This window comes from Medicago truncatula, chromosome 7 (assembly GCF_003473485.1).
Source record: "Medicago truncatula cultivar Jemalong A17 chromosome 7, MtrunA17r5.0-ANR, whole genome shotgun sequence".
In the NCBI taxonomy this organism is placed as follows: Eukaryota; Viridiplantae; Streptophyta; class Magnoliopsida; order Fabales; family Fabaceae; genus Medicago; species Medicago truncatula.
The window spans coordinates 15,857,755-15,876,038 of record NC_053048.1 but is presented as its reverse complement, the minus strand read 5'-3'; positions in this window follow the sequence as shown (position 1 = coordinate 15,876,038).

The following is an 18,284-nucleotide window of genomic DNA, read 5'->3' as shown; positions in this document are numbered from 1 at the left end:
TAATAGGTATGTGAAGTTATTCTTTTTTGTTTTTTTTTTAAATGAAAATGAAGTTAAAGCAGTGAGTAAATTAGAGTAACCGTTGAGGGTAATTATGGAAGTAAATTAGGCTACACCAAAAAATAGTATTGCCATTATATATAGGTATAGATATACATTCTTGCAGTCATCACTATTATGTAGTTTTCTTGCACCAGTTCGTATACGTATAGGTATAAACTACCTCCTATTCTTTTTCTTGCAGTTTTTTTTTTTTTTTTTTTTGGAATAAATGATAGTTTTTTATGTATAGGTATAGATAATAGGTATGTGAAGTTATTCTTTTTTGTTTTTTTTTTAAATGAAAATGAAGTTAAAGCAGTGAGTAAATTAGAGTAACCGTTGAGGGTAATTATGGAAGTAAATTAGGCTACACCAAAAAATAGTATTGCCATTATATATAGGTATAGATATACATTCTTGCAGTCATCACTATTATGTAGTTTTCTTGCACTAGTTACGTATACGTATAGGTATAAACTACCTCCTATTCTTTTTCTTGCAGTTTTATTTTTTTTTTTTTTTGGAATAAATGATATTTTTTATGTATAGGTATAGATAATAGGTATGTGAAGTTATTCTTTTTTGTTTTTTCTTTTTAAATGAAAATGAAGTTAAAGCAGTGAGTAAATTAGAGTAACCGTTGAGGGTAATTATGGAAGTAAATTAGGCTACACCAAAAAATAGTATTGCCATTATAATAGGTATAGATATACATTCTTGCAGTCATCACTATTATGTAGTTTTCTTGCACCAGTTACGTATACGTATAGGTATAAACTACCTCCTATTCTTTTCTTGCAGTTTTTTTTTTTTTTTTGTTTTGGAATAAATGATAGTTTTTTATGTATAGGTATAGATAACAGGTATGTGAAGTTATTCTTTTTTGTTTTTTTTTTAAATAAAAATGAAGTTAAAGCAGTGAGTAAATTAGAGTAACCGTTGAGGGTAATTATGGAAGTAAATTAGGCTACACCAAAAAATAGTATTGCCATTATATATAGGTATAGATATACATTCTTGCAGTCATCACTATTATGTAGTTTTCTTGCACTAGTTACGTATACGTATAGGTATAAACTACCTCCTATTCTTTTTCTTGCAGTTTTTTTTTTTTTTTTTTTTTGGAATAAATGATAGTTTTTTATGTATAGGTATAGATAAAGGTATGTGAAGTTATTCTTTTTTGTTTTTTTTTTAAATGAAAATGAAGTTAAAGCAGTGAGTAAATTAGAGTAACCGTTGAGGGTAATTATGGAAGTAAATTAGGCTACACCAAAAAATAGTATTCCATTATATATAGGTATAGATATACATTCTTGCAGTCATCACTATTATGTAGTTTTCTTGCACCAGTTACGTATACGTATAGGTATAAACTACCTCCTATTCTTTTTCTTGCAGTTTTTTTTTTTTTTTTTTTTTGGAATAAATGATAGTTTTTTATGTATAGGTATACATAATGGTATGTGAAGTTTTCTTTTTTGTTTTTTTTTTAAATGAAAATGAAGTTAAAGCAGTGAGTAAATTAGAGTAACCGTTGAGGGTAATTATGGAAGTAAATTAGGCTACACCAAAAAATAGTATTGCCATTATATATAGGTATAGATATACATTCTTGCAGTCATCACTATTATGTAGTTTTCTTGCACTAGTTACGTATACGTATAGGTATAAACTACCTTCTATCTTTTTCTTGCAGTTTTTTTTTTTTTTTGGAATAAATGATAGTTTTTTATGTATAGGTATAGATAACAGGTATGTGAAGTTATTCTTTTTTGTTTTTTTTTTAAATGAAAATGAAGTTAAAGCAGTGAGTAAATTAGAGTAACCGTTGAGGGTAATTATGGAAGTAAATTAGGCTACACCAAAAAATAGTATTGCCATTATATATATTATATAGGTATAGATATACATTCTTGCAGTCATCACTATTATGTAGTTTTCTTGCATCAGTTACGTATACGTATAGGTATAAACTACCTTCTATTCTTTTTCTTGCAGTTTTTTTTTTTTTTTTTTTTTGGAATAAATGATAGTTTTTTATGTATCGGTATAGATAACAGGTATGTGAAGTTATTCTTTTTTTTTTTTTTTAAATAAAATGAAGTTAAAGCAGTGAGTAAATTAGAGTAACCGTTGAGGGTAATTATGGAAGTAAATTAGGCTACACCAAAAAATAGTATTGCCATTATATATAGGTATAGATATACATTCTTGGAGTCATCACTATTATGTAGTTTTCTTGCACCAGTTACGTATACGTATAGGTATATAAACTACCTCCTATTCTTTTTCTTGCAAATTTTTTTTTTTTTTTTTTGGAATAAATGATAGTTTTTTATGTATAGGTATAGATAACAGGTATGTGAAGTTATTCTTTTTTGTTTTTTTTTTAAATGAAAATGAAGTTAAAGCAGTGAGTAAATTAGAGTAACCGTTGAGGGTAATTAATGTGAGAATATTTATATATTGTGATTGATGTTGATATGAAGTTGTACTGGTTGTATTAGATGATTATTGTTGATGTTGACTTGCTGTAAATTATTTGATCGTGTTGCCTTGTTGATGTGATGTATTAATATCATTAAGATGCTAATGTTGGTTTAAGTTGTAAGTTGTCGTTCCAAAGTATTAGAGTCTTAAGTTGTTGATGTTGTCTAAGTTGTTGAAGTCGTAGTTGAAGCTGTTGTTGGTGACTGTTTATGTTCAGGTGTTTTGTGAGAGGTGGTGTACTCTTACATTGTCGTTTATAAGAGGTGGTGTACTCTTACGTTGTTGTTCTTTAAGAGGTGGTGTACTCTTACGTTGTCGTTTATAAGAGGTGGTGTAATCTTACGTTGTTATTCTTTAAGAGGTGGTGTACTCTTACTTGTCGTTTTATAAGAGGTGGTGTACTCTTACGTTGTTATTCTTTAAGAGGTGGTGTACTCTTATTTGTCGTTTATAAGAGGTGGTGTACTCTTATGTTGTTATTCTTTAAGAGGTGGTGTACTCTTACTTGTCGTTTATAAGAGGTGGTGTACTCTTACGTTGTTATTCTTTAAGAGGTGGTGTACTCTTATTTGTCGTTTATAAGAGGTGGTGTACTCTTACGTTGTTATTCCTTAAGAGATGGTGTATTCCTACGTTGTCGTATTATAAGAGGTGGCATACTCTCACGTAGTTGTGTTGTCAGGTTGACGTTGTCGTTGACGAATTGTTGAAATTGTTGATAAAGACAAACCATGAAATATTAATGATTATGTTGTTGCTTATGTTATTATAAGATGGTGAATATGTTGTTGCTTATGTTATTATAAGATGGTGAATATGCTGTTGTGTATATTATTATGAGATGAAGATTATGTTGTGTTGTTTATATTATTATGAGATGATGATTATGTTGTGTTGTTTATATTATTATGAGATGATGATTATGTTGTGTTGTATATGATTATTATTATTAAGTGATGATTATGTTGTGTCGTTTATGTTATAAGATGATGTTTATGATGTGATGATTTATGATGTTATATGATGATGGTTATGATTTGATTATTATATGCTTGATATTATTGTTTTGTGAAATCTTGCCCCTTCTGCTTGGAAATGTTGCTCTTCGTATGAGTAACTTGCACGTGATCGAGTTTAAGTTGCTGTTAGATTGCTGTCGTGAGTGGATTATCTCTCATGTGTGTCTTTAGGTGCTCTGATACGTAACGGGATGGGAACTTTGTTGCATGCTTTTCTATTCCTTACGTATTGCTTATGAATTTACATGATTAAGTTGTTAATTGGATTTTTATGAGATACGTTGATGAGGCCTTCGTGCCAAAATTATTTTAGATGTTCGAATAAATTCCGCTGCGATGTATTAAATATTAGTTATTGAATTTTGAAGGATAATTAGTTAATTATTCCGTTTATGATTTAAAGAAAAGAAGTGTGACATTCCGTTTAAGGTATTTTTACTCTGATTTTTTTTGAGAAATTTTTACGTTTGGGAAAACGGGGTGTTACAATTGGTATCAGAGTAGGTCGGTCCGTCCGGCCAAGTAGTTTAGTCGAGTTGTGTCGAGTAACAGTTGTATTACTATCTTTACGCTGTTTGATTGGTTGTTGTTGTGTTTTTGATTAATAGACATGTTTATTATGTGATCATGTTTGATTGACTAACTTTGATGTGGTTTACATGTTTTGTTGAAGTTTCTATTTGGCTATATATGGTTTAAGATGGTTGGGCAATAATTGAATTCCTTTTCTTGCGTGCTTTGAATTTCGAGGACGAAATTCTTTTAAGGGGGGTAGAGTTGTAACGCCCTCTTTGAATTATTTGTTTTATTTGATTATTTTATTGAGTTTAGAATTTTTTTGAATAATTTATTTGATTTATGATGATGTGTGTAACGTCCACTTTCGTTTAATTATTTATTTAATCGAGTCTAGGCAATTATATTATATTTTTATAATATATGTGTGAGTTTTGTTTTTTTGAGGTGATTTAAGTTGTTTTGGATATGTTTTGATGATTTGTTAAGATTATGAGACTTATTTTATTGTTAAATAGAATAAGATTTGATAAGAAAATAAAAATATGAAAAATATTTAGTTGAGGGCTGTTTTGAGATTTTAGATAGTTTTGGGGGAGAAAGTGAGATAAGATAAGATAATAGGAAGAGGTATAAAAGAGTTAGACCTAGTGTTAGAAAAACATTGTACGTAAGACTGTTTTGGAGAAAAAGGGAGAAAAAGCCAAGAGAAGAGAGAACCAAGAGAAGGGCTGCGATTTCTTCATACAAGGTAAGGGTGAGACTATTAATTCAGTATTGTTAATTGATATAGTGCTGATGAATAATTGACAAAGTTAGGATTGATTTAGAGAAGTTTTGAAATTAGGTCAAATCCCTAAAATTGATGATCAAACGGTAAAACTGAGTTAGATTGATGTAGAAACCGTCCTATAACCTTAGAATATGTTTAGGATGAATTCTGGATGTGAAATTAGGCTTAGAGCCGAAAGATTGGATGATTTTATATGAAAACTGCACTACTGCCCGTAGCGACATTCATCGCTCGCCTCCCGAGCAATGATCCTTGCCACGGCGAGTGATGAACTTCATCGCTCACCACGCAAGCCAAAGCCCCTCGCCTCGCGAGTTACATGATGTAGCTCGCCACAACGAGCAACCTTACTCGCCATAGCGAGCTTGACCAGAGAGCAAGTTGTTTTCTGGGTTTTTGACTTTTGAGTTGAACCTTAGATGCCTTTGAGTACCTTTAGGTGCCTACTATTGATTAGAGAATGATTTAGAACGAGATTGAACCTAGAACAACCTTAGTTGGAATTCTGGCTTGTACTCGCCATGGCGAGCTGATGCTCTCGCCCCGCGAGCACTTCCAGAACTGAGTGCTTTTGAGGATTGTGAGACCTGAGCTATTTGGATTGGTTAGGAAAGGAACTTTAGGTGCTAGTGAGACCTGATGAGATAAAACCGCAAGTGCACGGTTCTATCGAAGTAGTAAAATAAGAGTATCGTTCCGACATGGAGTTATGAGTTCAATTAACTTTTAATAATGATTAGATGAAAGGGTTTTAGATAAGAAGTTGGATTTTAAAAGAAAATAAAAGAAAAGATAAAAGTCTTGGGATTATTGGTTCATCCTAACGACAAGTCCTTCAGAAACCAAACTATTAAACTTATAACCTTATGTTAGACCTAACTTCTAAAGACAGTTTCTCTTTTATTCCTCTAGCAACCAAGCCTATTTCGCTGACTTGATTACTATTAGATTTTGGTCCTAAGTTGCAAACAAGCCTATTTCGCTGACTTGATCACAATTTAGAATCCTTGAAGTTCAAAACTATATGTCTCAAAGATTGTAAAGACTATTTCGCTGCCTTTACAATCTTTGTCTAAATTCACTTGTTCGAATATCAAAACTCCACTTTCGTTTTATGAATTGATATTTGAGATGATGAATTAACAATTATCAAACCCTCCACTTTCGTTTCCACGGTTTGATAATGGTTAATTCATGTTAAAGCGGAGAATTTAGATTAGAAATTAGGGTTATATAAGATTAAGGTTTAAGAGCTTGGTTTGATTAGGATTATGTCATTTAGACTTATCCAATAATCCCAAGACAAGAGAAGTCTACTCACTGATGTTCATCGTAGACATGGGGGAGAAGAGAGAAAGCATAAAAGTAAATAACAAGAAAGTAAAGGTGAACTTTTTTTAGAAAGACAATTGTCACATATTGTATTCCAACAAAAGATGAATATTTGTGATGGCTAGCTACTCTATTTATAGTTTACATTCGACTTAAAATCTAAGCAATCACTGGAATGTTCCACAAGCAAACTAAAACAGAGTAGCTTAAAATCTAAGCAAAAGCAGCAAAAGTGGTTCTGGAGTGTGGCACGGCCGTGCCAAGCCTAGCACGGGCCGTGCCAAGTTTCTGATTTGAGGGAGATATATTTTTGTCTCTGAATCTTCGTATTTTCGTACCGAATCAGCTCCAAAACCCCTTTCTTTTGCTCCAAGACTCAATCCATCAAATATTCGTTCCTGAAATATAACAATATGAAATTGTAGTAAAATAGCTCAAAAAGGAAATAATATTAAAATAAAATAAACTTAAATCTAAATAAAACGAGACTAAATAACATATAAAAATCGATAATAAATGACTCATCAAACTCCCCCACACTTGAATCTTTGCTTGTCCTCAAGCAAAAGGCATAGACATAGCAGCAACAAAAAGATTAATATATGACAATTCAAATAAAAGCTTATGTCTCCCTCGAGGTTTCATTTCAATGTACACTAATCACAACTTCAAGTATTCCTTGTGAACTTATTCAACCGAACAACAAGTCCTAAGTGAGTGTGTGTGTGTATTCCAACCCTTTTCTTGCTCCTGTATAAGATAGATATTATGAGGAACAGGTTCTAACCTTAACACTAAACTGACCGAGAAAAATCCTTTCTTCATTTCATATAAGAGAGATGGGAGAGTTTAGATAGATTTGACAATTTAGATACTTGGGGGCTTGTAGATGCCTAGGGGCTATCATTTCACATTGGAAGTCCCCGAGGGGGTATCCTTTCCTCCAAGTTTCCATGATCACCCTAAGTAGTGCTACAACTTATTCATCTTCACTTAGGAAGTTCCTCTTTTTAGAGGGTTTAATTAAAGCACAATTTGTTTGAGAAGTCATCACCACATTTAGGATGTCAGTGAGGGGGTATCCTTTCCTCCACGTGCTGGTGATATTCTTCTGCCCCATTTTGGTTTGCACATTACAGCACATTAGAATTATTCCCACACAAATTTATACTACTTTTACTTTGAGGATTTTTAAGGGTCCAAGTTACCATTAAAGTTAGAACGTGTTCCTTAAAATACCTAATCATACACTTACTCAAGGATTGCAACTAGGTGTTTTTCTCATTGGAGAATTTTCACAATAAAACTTGATATGGGTATAGCAAGAACACTTACAACACGAGAAATCACTTTCATGTATAAGAAACGACCATCGAAGAGACAACAAAAAATTTATGTCATAATAAAACAATAAAAACAAGCTGTTTATTCATGCCTTTTACAATAAAACAAAACAAAAGAATCAAGTTCAAGGGAGTTTGGAAACACTACGACTAAAGACACTTTATTAGGCTCCCCCCACACTTAGGAGAAGCATTGTCCTCAATGATTCAAAATAAGAAAAATAAAAGAGAAGAAGGATAAGAAGAAGAAGAAGATGATGAAGAAAGAAGAAAAGTAGAGAAGAGTAGAGGAAGAGGAGAGCTCACAATTTTATTGAAGTCCATAAGGTGGACCTTGCAGGTGTTGCATCATGTATCGGAACATTTGATTGTTTTATTCATTTATTTTTATTGCCCCTTAAGACATCGTTTCTTGGCCCGATCATTTCAACACCTTGTCTTTGTTGCTCGGTGCATGTTCTTTGAACTTCGGTTTGCATCCATGCCCACCGTTCATCATTATAGTTTCCACCGGCTTTTTGTTCATGGTGTTGTGCACCTACCTCCTCTTCATCACCACCATCATCATCACCATCATCTTGTACCTGTGGGTTAGTACCAACATAAAGCAAATTTTCCACCACCTCCGGATTAGTAATGTCCGAATTAGGTAGAATAATCAAACAATTAGCTCTAATAATTCTCCAATCATATTGGTAATTGTGAGTAGGCTCATGGGTTCTAAGGAATGACAAAGTAGTGAGAGTATATAATTTTAGATAATAGTTCTCCTCTTTCCTCTTGATCCCTTGATTCACACTCACCCCAAACTTCTTAGCAATAAAAGTGATGATTCCACCTACCATTATATTACCCTTATCATCCGGTTTTCTTTCTATCAATTGAAACAAGATAATCAAGCAAATAATAGCAAATGTTAACATGGTGGTTATAAAGCATGTCTCATAACATAAATAGCTCATCAGTCCTCATCATTCCCTACCTCTTTCATAGTCTATCCATAGCATTATTATCAGTGTATCTACAAGCATAAATAGATTGAGAGATAAGATCTTTAGACCTACTCCTTTGCTTGTCATCTTTAAAATTGATGCCATGGTTCTTGACTGTTCCTTTCTTTTTCTTTGCACCACTTCTAGAGCTTTCAATCTCCTTGCCTTTTTGATGCCATTGACCTAGTTGACTTGGTTTGGTAAGGTTTTGGTTTGGAAAGGTTGGTTTAGTGATGGGTTTGGGGTTTAAGTGAGGTTGATGAGTTTAATGATGGAGATTGGTGAAGAATTTTTATTTTTATTTTTTTTTTGTTTTTTGGGTTAGGGTTTAAGGGTGTAGAATTTGGTGTTTGGATGGATGAATGTTGGTTTTGATTGGTGGTAAATGTTTGGAATGATGAATGGAGATAGATATGGAGGTTTAAAGGTTGATGTTATGGAGGTTGAGAGAGAGAAGTTGAAGGATGAGGGAAGTTTGTGTTTGAGAATGAAGGAAGAAGGAGAAAAGTGAAAAAAAAATGGTAAAAGAGGGTCTGGGACCATGGCACGGCCGTTGTAACGCCCACTTTTGTTAATTGCTTATTTAATCGAGTTTAGGTGATTATATTATATTTATATAATATATGCATGATTTTGATATGATTTGAATGATTTACGACTATATTGATGGTTTGGTTGATATTGTGATAAGTTATGAGTTTTGGGAGATTTGATAAGATTAAGGGATTTATTTTAATGTTAAATAAAATAAAGATTTGAAAATAATATAAAATATTTAGTTGAGGACTGTTTTGATATTTTAGATAGTTTTGGGGGAGAAAGTGAGATAAGATAAGTAATTAAGAGAAGATATAAAAGAGTTAGACCTAGTTTTAGAAAAACATTGTTGTACGTACGTTTTTGGAGAAAAAGGGAGAAAAAGCCAAGAGAAGAGAAACCAAGAGGGAGAGCTGCGATTTTCTGCAATTAAAGGTAAGGGTGAGACTAATAACACTGTATTGTTAATTGAATGTAATTCTGATGATTAGTTAGCAAGAATTAGGATTGGATTGGAGAAAACGAAAACTAGGTCAAATCCCAAAAATTGATGATTAAACGATAGGAATTGATTAAATTGGTGTAGAAAGTGTTCCTGGACCTTAGATAATGTTTAGGACAAACTTTGGAATCAATACTACGCTTAGAACCCTGAGAATCGTCGGATTTTTGTGAAAATAGGAAGCCTGGCCATAGCGACATTCATCGCTCGCCACGGCGAGCTATGAACCTCGCCTCGCGAGTGATGATCTTCATCGCTCGCCACGCGAGCTTTTTCCTTCGCCTCGCAAGTTCCTTTGGTATCGCTCGCCATAGCGAGAAACCTTACTCGCCATAGCGAGCTAAGGCAGAGAGCATGTTGGATTTTGTAATTTTGACTTTTTAGTTGGACCTTGAGTGCCTGAACATACCTAGTAATGATTAGGAATGAATGTAGGGCAAGATTAGACCCAGAACAACTTTAGTTTGGGAATTGTTTGGTACTCGCCATGGCGAGTAAGGATTCTCGCCTCGCGAGCAATTCCAGGTTAGTGTGCCTAGAGTGTTTGTGCGATCTGTGTCGCACGTTTGGATCAAGAGTGAACCCCCTTATGGTAATGAGACCTAATGATGACGTTTAATGCAGTCTGTAAAGCTGTTTAAGATATGTTGGTATTAATTGAGTATGATTAATGTATTGTACAATTATGTAAGATATGAAAGTTTAATTATGATATAACTGATGTGTTATTGATATAATGATATCATCCTGTTATGTGACTTGATTATGCTGCTGCTGTTATTTAACTAAGTGCATAATGTATATGTGTATGATGAAATGATGATGTTTAGCTCCAAATTATTGGATGCATATTGATATGTTGATTACGGTGATTTGTTCATAAGAGTCCATGCATAGCATTTCATTGAGCTTAGTCCTCACCACGATTATTAGGAGCTTTGTCCTCCACACGATTTATAGGAGCTTTGTCCTCCGCACGATTAAAGTATATTAATACTTATGATGACGATTGGTACCACATGCATATAAGGAGTCTAAGAGCATTGTCGCATTGTCATGTCTATAATGCTATGTTGTTGATGACGATTGAATATGTGAATACGTGATACCTGTTTATTGAATACGCAGAGTTATTTAAGAATGATTATGATGTTAATGTTAATTATGATTTCGAATTGCTTGATTAACATTATTTTGTTATGAAATCTCACCCCTTCTGCTTGAAAATGTTGCCCTTCGTATGGGTAACTTGCAGGTGATCGTGCTTAGTGTGCAGTTGCCGTCGTGAGTGGCCTTGCCTTCACTGTGTCGTCTAGGTCGCTCTGATACGTAACGGGATGGGGTTATTTGCATGCTTCATTCTCTTACGTGACTATCATGTTTATGTTTTATGATGTTGAACAATTATGATGTTTTGTGAAATTGAATTAACTCATTTGAGATATTTCGATGGGGCCTACGTGCCAAAATGATTTATGGATTACGAACTAATTTCCGCTGCAACGTTTGAAATATTTGTTAAAGTTAAATTGTTATTTAACTAATTTTGGATTATGTCTTGTATGTGATATCCCGTTTATGCTGAAATACTCTGATAAATGTTTAGAAATTTTTATATTGGGAAACGGGGTGTTACAATTGGTATCAGAGCAGGTCGGTCCGTCCGGTCATTTAGAAGAGTCGTGTCAAGTCTTAGTAATATTTATATTACTATCTTATGTTGTTGTTGCTACTTTTGTAGAATATCAGGAATGGCTGGAAGAAACGATGCTTCGTTAGCTGCTGCACCACAAGCTGTTGCCCATGCTATGGGACAACAACCTAACGCAAATGCTGGTGCGAATGCTGAGACTAGGATGTTGGAGACTTTCATGAAGAAGAACCCTCCAACTTCCAAAGGAAGATATGACCCTGATGGAGCCCAGACGTGGCTTAAAGAGATTGAAAGGATTTTTCGTGTTATGCAGTGCACTGAAGATCAGAAAGTGCGGTTTGGTACTCATCAGCTAGCTGAGGAAGCTGATGACTGGTGGGTTGGCCTTCTACCTACCCTTGGGCAAGAAGGAGCTGTTGTGACCTGGGCTGTGTTCAGGAGAGAGTTCCTAAGAAGATACTTTCCGGAAGATGTTCGCGGGAAGAAGGAGATTGAATTCCTTGAGTTGAAGCAAGGAAACATGTCTGTGACTGAGTATGCTGCCAAGTTTGTTGAGTTGGCGAAGTTTTACCCGCACTATACTGCTGAGAATGCTGAGTTCTCGAGATGCATCAAGTTCGAGAATGGTTTGAGGCCCTACATCAAGAGGGCGATTGGATACCAACAGTTTAGAGTTTTTCCGGATTTGGTCAATAGCTGCAGGATCTATGAAGAGGATACCAAGGCTCACTATAAGATTGTGAACGAGAGGAAGGGCAAGGGACAGCAGAGTCGTCCTAAGCCGTACAGTGCCCCTGCTGATAAAGGGAAACAGAGGATGGTCGATGATAGGCGGCCTAAGAAGAAGGATGCTACTGAGATTGTGTGTTTCAATTGTGGAGGGAAAGGCCATAAAAGTAATGTCTGCCCTGAAGAGATCAAGAAGTGTGTCCGGTGTGGCAAGAAGGGTCATATTGTAGCGGATTGCAAGCGTACGGACATTGTGTGTTTTAACTGCAATGGAGAGGGTCACATTAGTTCACAGTGTACTCAGCCTAAGAGGGTGCCGACTACTGGTGGGGTCTTTGCTTTGACTGGTACTCAGACGGAGAACGAGGATCGCTTGATCAGAGGTACTTGCTATATTAATAATACTCCTTTAGTTGCTATTATTGATACTGGTGCTACGCATTGCTTTATTGCTTTCGATTGTGTTTCTGCTTTGGGTCTTGATTTGTCTGATATGAATGGAGAGATGGTTGTCGAAACTCCAGCTAAGGTCATAAGGACCTTTTGAAAAAATGAGAGGTAACTGTCCCTCATTACAAGGGAAAACAGCGTTGAGTTTTTCTAAGTCTTCGGGATCATCTGCAAAGGTCCTAGGTATGCATGCGATGAGTTGGGGCATGAAATGATTACCTGGGATTTCCAGATTTCATCTTCAGCTTCCTTGATATCTGGTTCTTCCATAAACTGAACATTTCCGCGAGGTATGGGATCGGTTGTTTCATGACGATCTGTTGTTTGAGAAGACGAACCCTCTGCGCGAGTCATGAAGATAATTTGATTGTGATTGAAAACGATGAAGTTGGAAAAAGATTTCGGTTTGGATTTGTAGAAAATTTGCGCTGAACAGTGTGTTATCATAAAGAAGAAGGAGGGTGCAGTGAGAAGAGTAAAAACGGATGAAAAGAAGACAAAGTGAAATTAAAAATAGGTCTTAAGGTTATATATAACCTTTGATGTTTTACAGATGTCAGCAATCGCTTGGAACGGTTCTTTGTTTATGGTTCCCAATGATAGAACATGGCCCACTAAGCCATGGTGGGGAAAGTTTGAAAGTATCTCTTAAAATACCCTTTTAAGATAGTGACGTCATTCAAATTTCTCATATCTCATCAAAAAATTGTTTTGATTCAGAAACGCCAAATTCTCCTGATCGAATAACGAGTTCGAACATAACGTTTATGGGGGGCAATTTGTTAGCCAATATTTGTAAAAAGGGTATCATTTAATATGGTCAAAGAGTTTGACCTGAGGAGATGGACTTGACCTTATGAAGTTCTATCGAAGATATGTTTGTGACGAGAATCGAAGATGCTAGTTCCGGTTCGATGGGCGGAAAGATATCGAAAACAGTTATTTCTGTGGATAAGGTCAGAATATAGTAACGGCTATATTCGATATTCAAATCGAATGGCTATGGCTAGGTAGTTATTTCCCTGTTTGTAAAAATAGTAGTTTTTCTTAGGAAAAAAGGGTCACAATTCAATCATACTAAAAAGTTACACTCAATACTATCCGTATGGAAGCGACAAACGAGTCACAAGTTGCAAAGTATGAACATGTGCACCAACTTTCATTAAGTCAATGCAATTTCAATACATTTCTTTAAACATCTTTGCAATTTACTTATTCATTTTAAGTAATTTCTTTATTGTTGTTTGCACCAAACTTCGATTGGATTCAACTAGGTTGGATTCGATTCTCTTTATCTTTATTCTTGTTTCTATCAATGATCTTTAAGAACAAGCGTCACGTCTGAAAGAGATAATAAAAGCACAATATGCTCTTAAGATTTACTAGTTGATCTTGCAAGTGAACATTTTTGAAACCAGCGATTGTTTACCAAATTTCAGTGTAAACAGAGTGTTACAAGTTGGTATCAGAGCCGTGGTCAGTCTTGTTTGGACTAATACTTGTTTTCCCCTGTTGTGTGCGAATGGTAGTTTAGTACCTTCGGCATTTGCTTTGTTGTGCTGTTTTCTTATCGGTTAGTGCTTTGTGTTAGTCTGGCAAGGGAGGTATCTTTGGCTACAGAGGCTCAGTTGGTTGTGGTGTGTGCTAAGTGTTCTGTTAATTTTGGTAATATTGATTTTGAGTTGGATCTTGTGTGTCTTCCGTTGAAGCATATGGATGTGATTTTTGGTATGGATTGGTTGTTAGCTTTTGGGGTTAGCATTGATTGTTTGACTAAGAGTGTGACTTTTGCTAAGCCGATAGAAGAGTTGGATAGGAAGTTCTTGACCGCAGAGCAAGTGAAGAGATCTTTTGATGGCGAAGCTTGTGTGTTCATGATGTTTGCTTCTTTGAAGAGAACCAGTTATGTGCTAAGTTGTCTAAGTGTGAGTTTTGGTTGAAGGAAGTGAGTTTCCTTGGTCATGTGATTTTTAAGGGTGGTTTTTTCTGTGGATCCATCTAAGGTTGATGCAGTGTTGCAGTGGGAGTCTCCTAAGTCTGTTTTTGAGATTAGAAGTTTTCTTGGTTTGGCAGGTTATTATCGGAGGTTCATTGAGGGATTCTCTATGTTGGCGTTGCCATTGACGTAGTTGACTTGGAAAGGACAAGCTTATGTTTGGGATGCTAAGTGTGAGAAGAGTTTCCAAGAGTTGAAGAAGAGTTTGACTTCAGCTCCAGTGTTGATTTTCCCGAATCCGAAGGAATCGTTTGTTGTGTATTGTGATGCTTCTAAGATGGGTCTTGGTGGTGTGCTTATGCACAATCGTCAGGTTGTGGCTTATGCTTCAAGGCAGTTGAAAGTGCATGAGAAGAATTATCCGACTCATGATTTGGAATTGGCGGCCGTTGTGTATGCATTGAAGATTTGGAGGCACTATCTGTATAGTTATAAGTTTGAGGTGTTCAGCGACCACAAGAGTTTGAAGTACTTGTTCAATTAGAAAGAATTGAATATGAGGCAGAGAAGATGGTTGGAATATCTTAAGCACTTTGATTTTCAGTTGAGTTATCATCTTGGGAAGGCTAATGTTGTTGCTGATGCTTTGAGTAGAAAGACTTTGCATATGTCTGCTTTGATGGTTAAAGAGTTGGAATTGATTGAACAGTTTCGAGACTTGAGTTTGGTTAGTGAGTTAACACCGGATGGTGTGAGATTGGGAATGTTGAAGCTGACAAGTAATATTTTGGAAGAGATCAAGAATGGTCAGAAGGAAGATTTGGAACTCGTGGACCGAGTGACGTTGGTTAATCAATGTAAAGGTGGAGACTTTAGATTGGATGAGAATGATGTTTTGATGTTTCGTGATCGAGTTTGTGTGCCGGATGTTATTGAGCTTAAGAGGCAGATTTTGGACGAAGGTCATAGAAGTAGTCTGAGTATTCATCCTGGAGCGACTAAGATGTATCAGGATTTGAAGAGGTTGTTTTGGTGGCCTGGAATGAAAAAGGAAATTGCTGAGTTTGTTTATGCTTGTTTGATTTGTCAAAAATCGAAGATTGAACATCAGAGACCGTCGGGTTTGATGCAACCGTTGTTTGTGCCAGAGTGGAAGTGGGATAGCATTTCTATGGATTTTGTTGGAGCGTTGCCTAAGACTAGTAAGAGTTTTGATTCGATTTGGGTGATTGTTGAACGGTTGACGAAGTCGGCACATTTTATTCCTATCAAGACTGGTATGTCTGTGGTGAAGTTGGCTGAGATCTACATTGAGTAGATTGTGAGATTGCATGGTATTCCTTCTAGTATTGTGTCGGATCAGGATCCGAGGTTTACTTCTAAGTTTTGGGAGAGTTTGCAAGCTGCTTTGGGAACTAAGTTGAGATTGAGTTCTGCTTACCATCCTTATACCGATGGGCAGATGGAGAGGACTATTCAGAGTTTAGAAGATTTGTTGAGAGCTTGTGTTTTGGAGCAGTGTGTTAGTTGGGACGAATGTTTACCATTGATTGAGTTTACTTACAACAACAGTTTTCATTCTAGTATCAGTATGGCACCGTTTGAGGCTTTGTATGGTAGGAGGTGTATGACACCGCTGTGTTGGTTTGAGTCCGGAGAAAGTGCTTTATTAGGACCGGAAGTTGTGCAAGAGACTACGGAAAAGGTTAAGATGATTCAGGAGAAGATGAAAGCGTCTCAGAGTAGACATAAGAGTTATCATGATAAGAGGAGAAAGGATATTGAGTTTCAACTTGGTGATCATGTGTTTTTGACGGTGAATCCTGTAACCGTAGTTGGTCGTGCTTTAAAGTGTAGGAAATTGACTCCTCGTTTTGTTGGACCATTTGATGTTATTGAGAAGGTTAGGGTTGTAGTGTATCGGATTGCGTTACCACCATCTTTGTCGAATCTTCATAATGTGTTTCATGTGTCTCAGTTGAGGAAGTACGTGCATGATGCGCCTCATGTGATTCAAGTGGATGAATTGGAAGTAAGAGATAATTTGACGGTTGAGACTTTGCCGGTTAGGATTGAGGATCGTGAGTTGAAGCATTTGCGTGGCAAAGAGATTGTTTTGGTCAAAGTGATTTGGTTTGGCCAACTGGTGAGAGTGCCACTTGGGAACCGGAGAGTAGGATGAAGGTTTCGTATCCGGAGTTGTTTCCTTCAAGTAATTTTCGAGGGCGAAAATTCTTTTTAGGGGGGGAGAGTTGTAACAGCCCGATTTTTAGCTAGATTTATTTTAATTACTTTTATTATATGTTTATATGTGTTTGTGTGTGATTATTCTTCATTGGGTGCATTTTCATGGGTTTCCGTGCTAGAAGGGTATTTTAGTCATTTTAGACTTAAGGGTATTTTGGTCATTTGTGAGAACGGGTAAAATTATAATTTTGGTGGGAATTACTTTTAGTGATTAGTGAGAATAGTTATTTCATTAAGTTACTTGAGTAAATTGAGATTTTACCGTTTAGTGACTGTTAGTGACATTTTACCGTTATTAGTTAAATATCATTTGGAGTGTAGAAATATTTTTGGTTTGAATAGAAATGGGTTAAGCCCACTAGAAACTAGGTTAAGCCCATTAAGGGTCATATCTAATGAGTTGTCTTAGGAAATATCCCTTCATTCATTTCAGAAGATATTTTCTAGAGAGAGGTAGAGAGAGAAAGTGGGAGAAGAGAAGAACAAGGGTTAGAGAGAAGAGGAACTTGAAGAATTCAAGGGTTTGAAGAATCATAGGAGCAAAAGTGAAGCTAGAGCTAATAGTTGGAGATAAAGGTAAGGGGGTTAGTTTTTATCATAATCATTTAGTTAATTCTTTTTCTCTTGTTCTATGCATAATTGATTATGAGAATAAGTGATTATCATGAACCCAATCTTTGAAATTCGTGCTTATGTGGTAGAGATATGGTTGAAGATTAAATAGTCAATTATCCCCCATAAATTGTAAGTTTCATCAATTACCCCCCTAAAATTAACAAAACTTCAATTACCCCCCTGAAATTGCACAACGTTGATCAATTTACCCCTTCCGTCAAATTTTTCTGTTAGTTAACATGACGTTTTGCAAATACCCCCCTAAAGTTTTGTACTTATGTGCAAAATGCCCCGTGAACTTGAAAATTTATATATTTTTTTCTTATCTTTAAAAGTGACTGCATTATCACTGAATTGTGGAGCATATTAGCTAAGTTTTGACGGTATACAACCATATATGTTCCTTTAAACGATTAAACATTAACCATGTATTAGAGTCTAACGATATGAAAGTCAGCATAGTAAAGTACAATCACACTTGTCAGATGGAAAACTAATACATGTCATACATAATGAAGCACATAAATAATACATAATTGGCATAACCAAGAATTACCATGTCAAAGTATATGGCTTTGTTATTGCTAATTTTAACCACACCAAAAATTTCCACTTCCTTTATATTGTGAGCGATGCACACCATCAACACAATTCTCTCACTTTCAAGAAAAAATATATAAACTTGTTACTTCTCTCACTTTATAAAGGATCTTGAAGGAATCATGGTCTTCTTCCCCCATTAGGATTCAAAGGAATGGTAATAATATTATATTACGTATATTTCATTATGTTTTTTTAAGAGAATAAAAAAACATGATAGCCACCATCATTTTGATCTCTAATGGGGTTAAGGACAACTTGAAAAAGAAAAAACAACATCTGATGTTGGAACAAAGAAATACTTTTATGTTTGTTTTGTAAATATTCTTGAGTTTTGAACATTATTGTAGGGTTTATCAAATACTGCCAATTTGTTCTACAATACTGTCAATATATGGTTGTATATCGTCAAAACTTAGCCAATACGCTCCACAATTCAGTGATAATGCAATCAATTTTAAGGATAAGAAAACAAAATATAAAT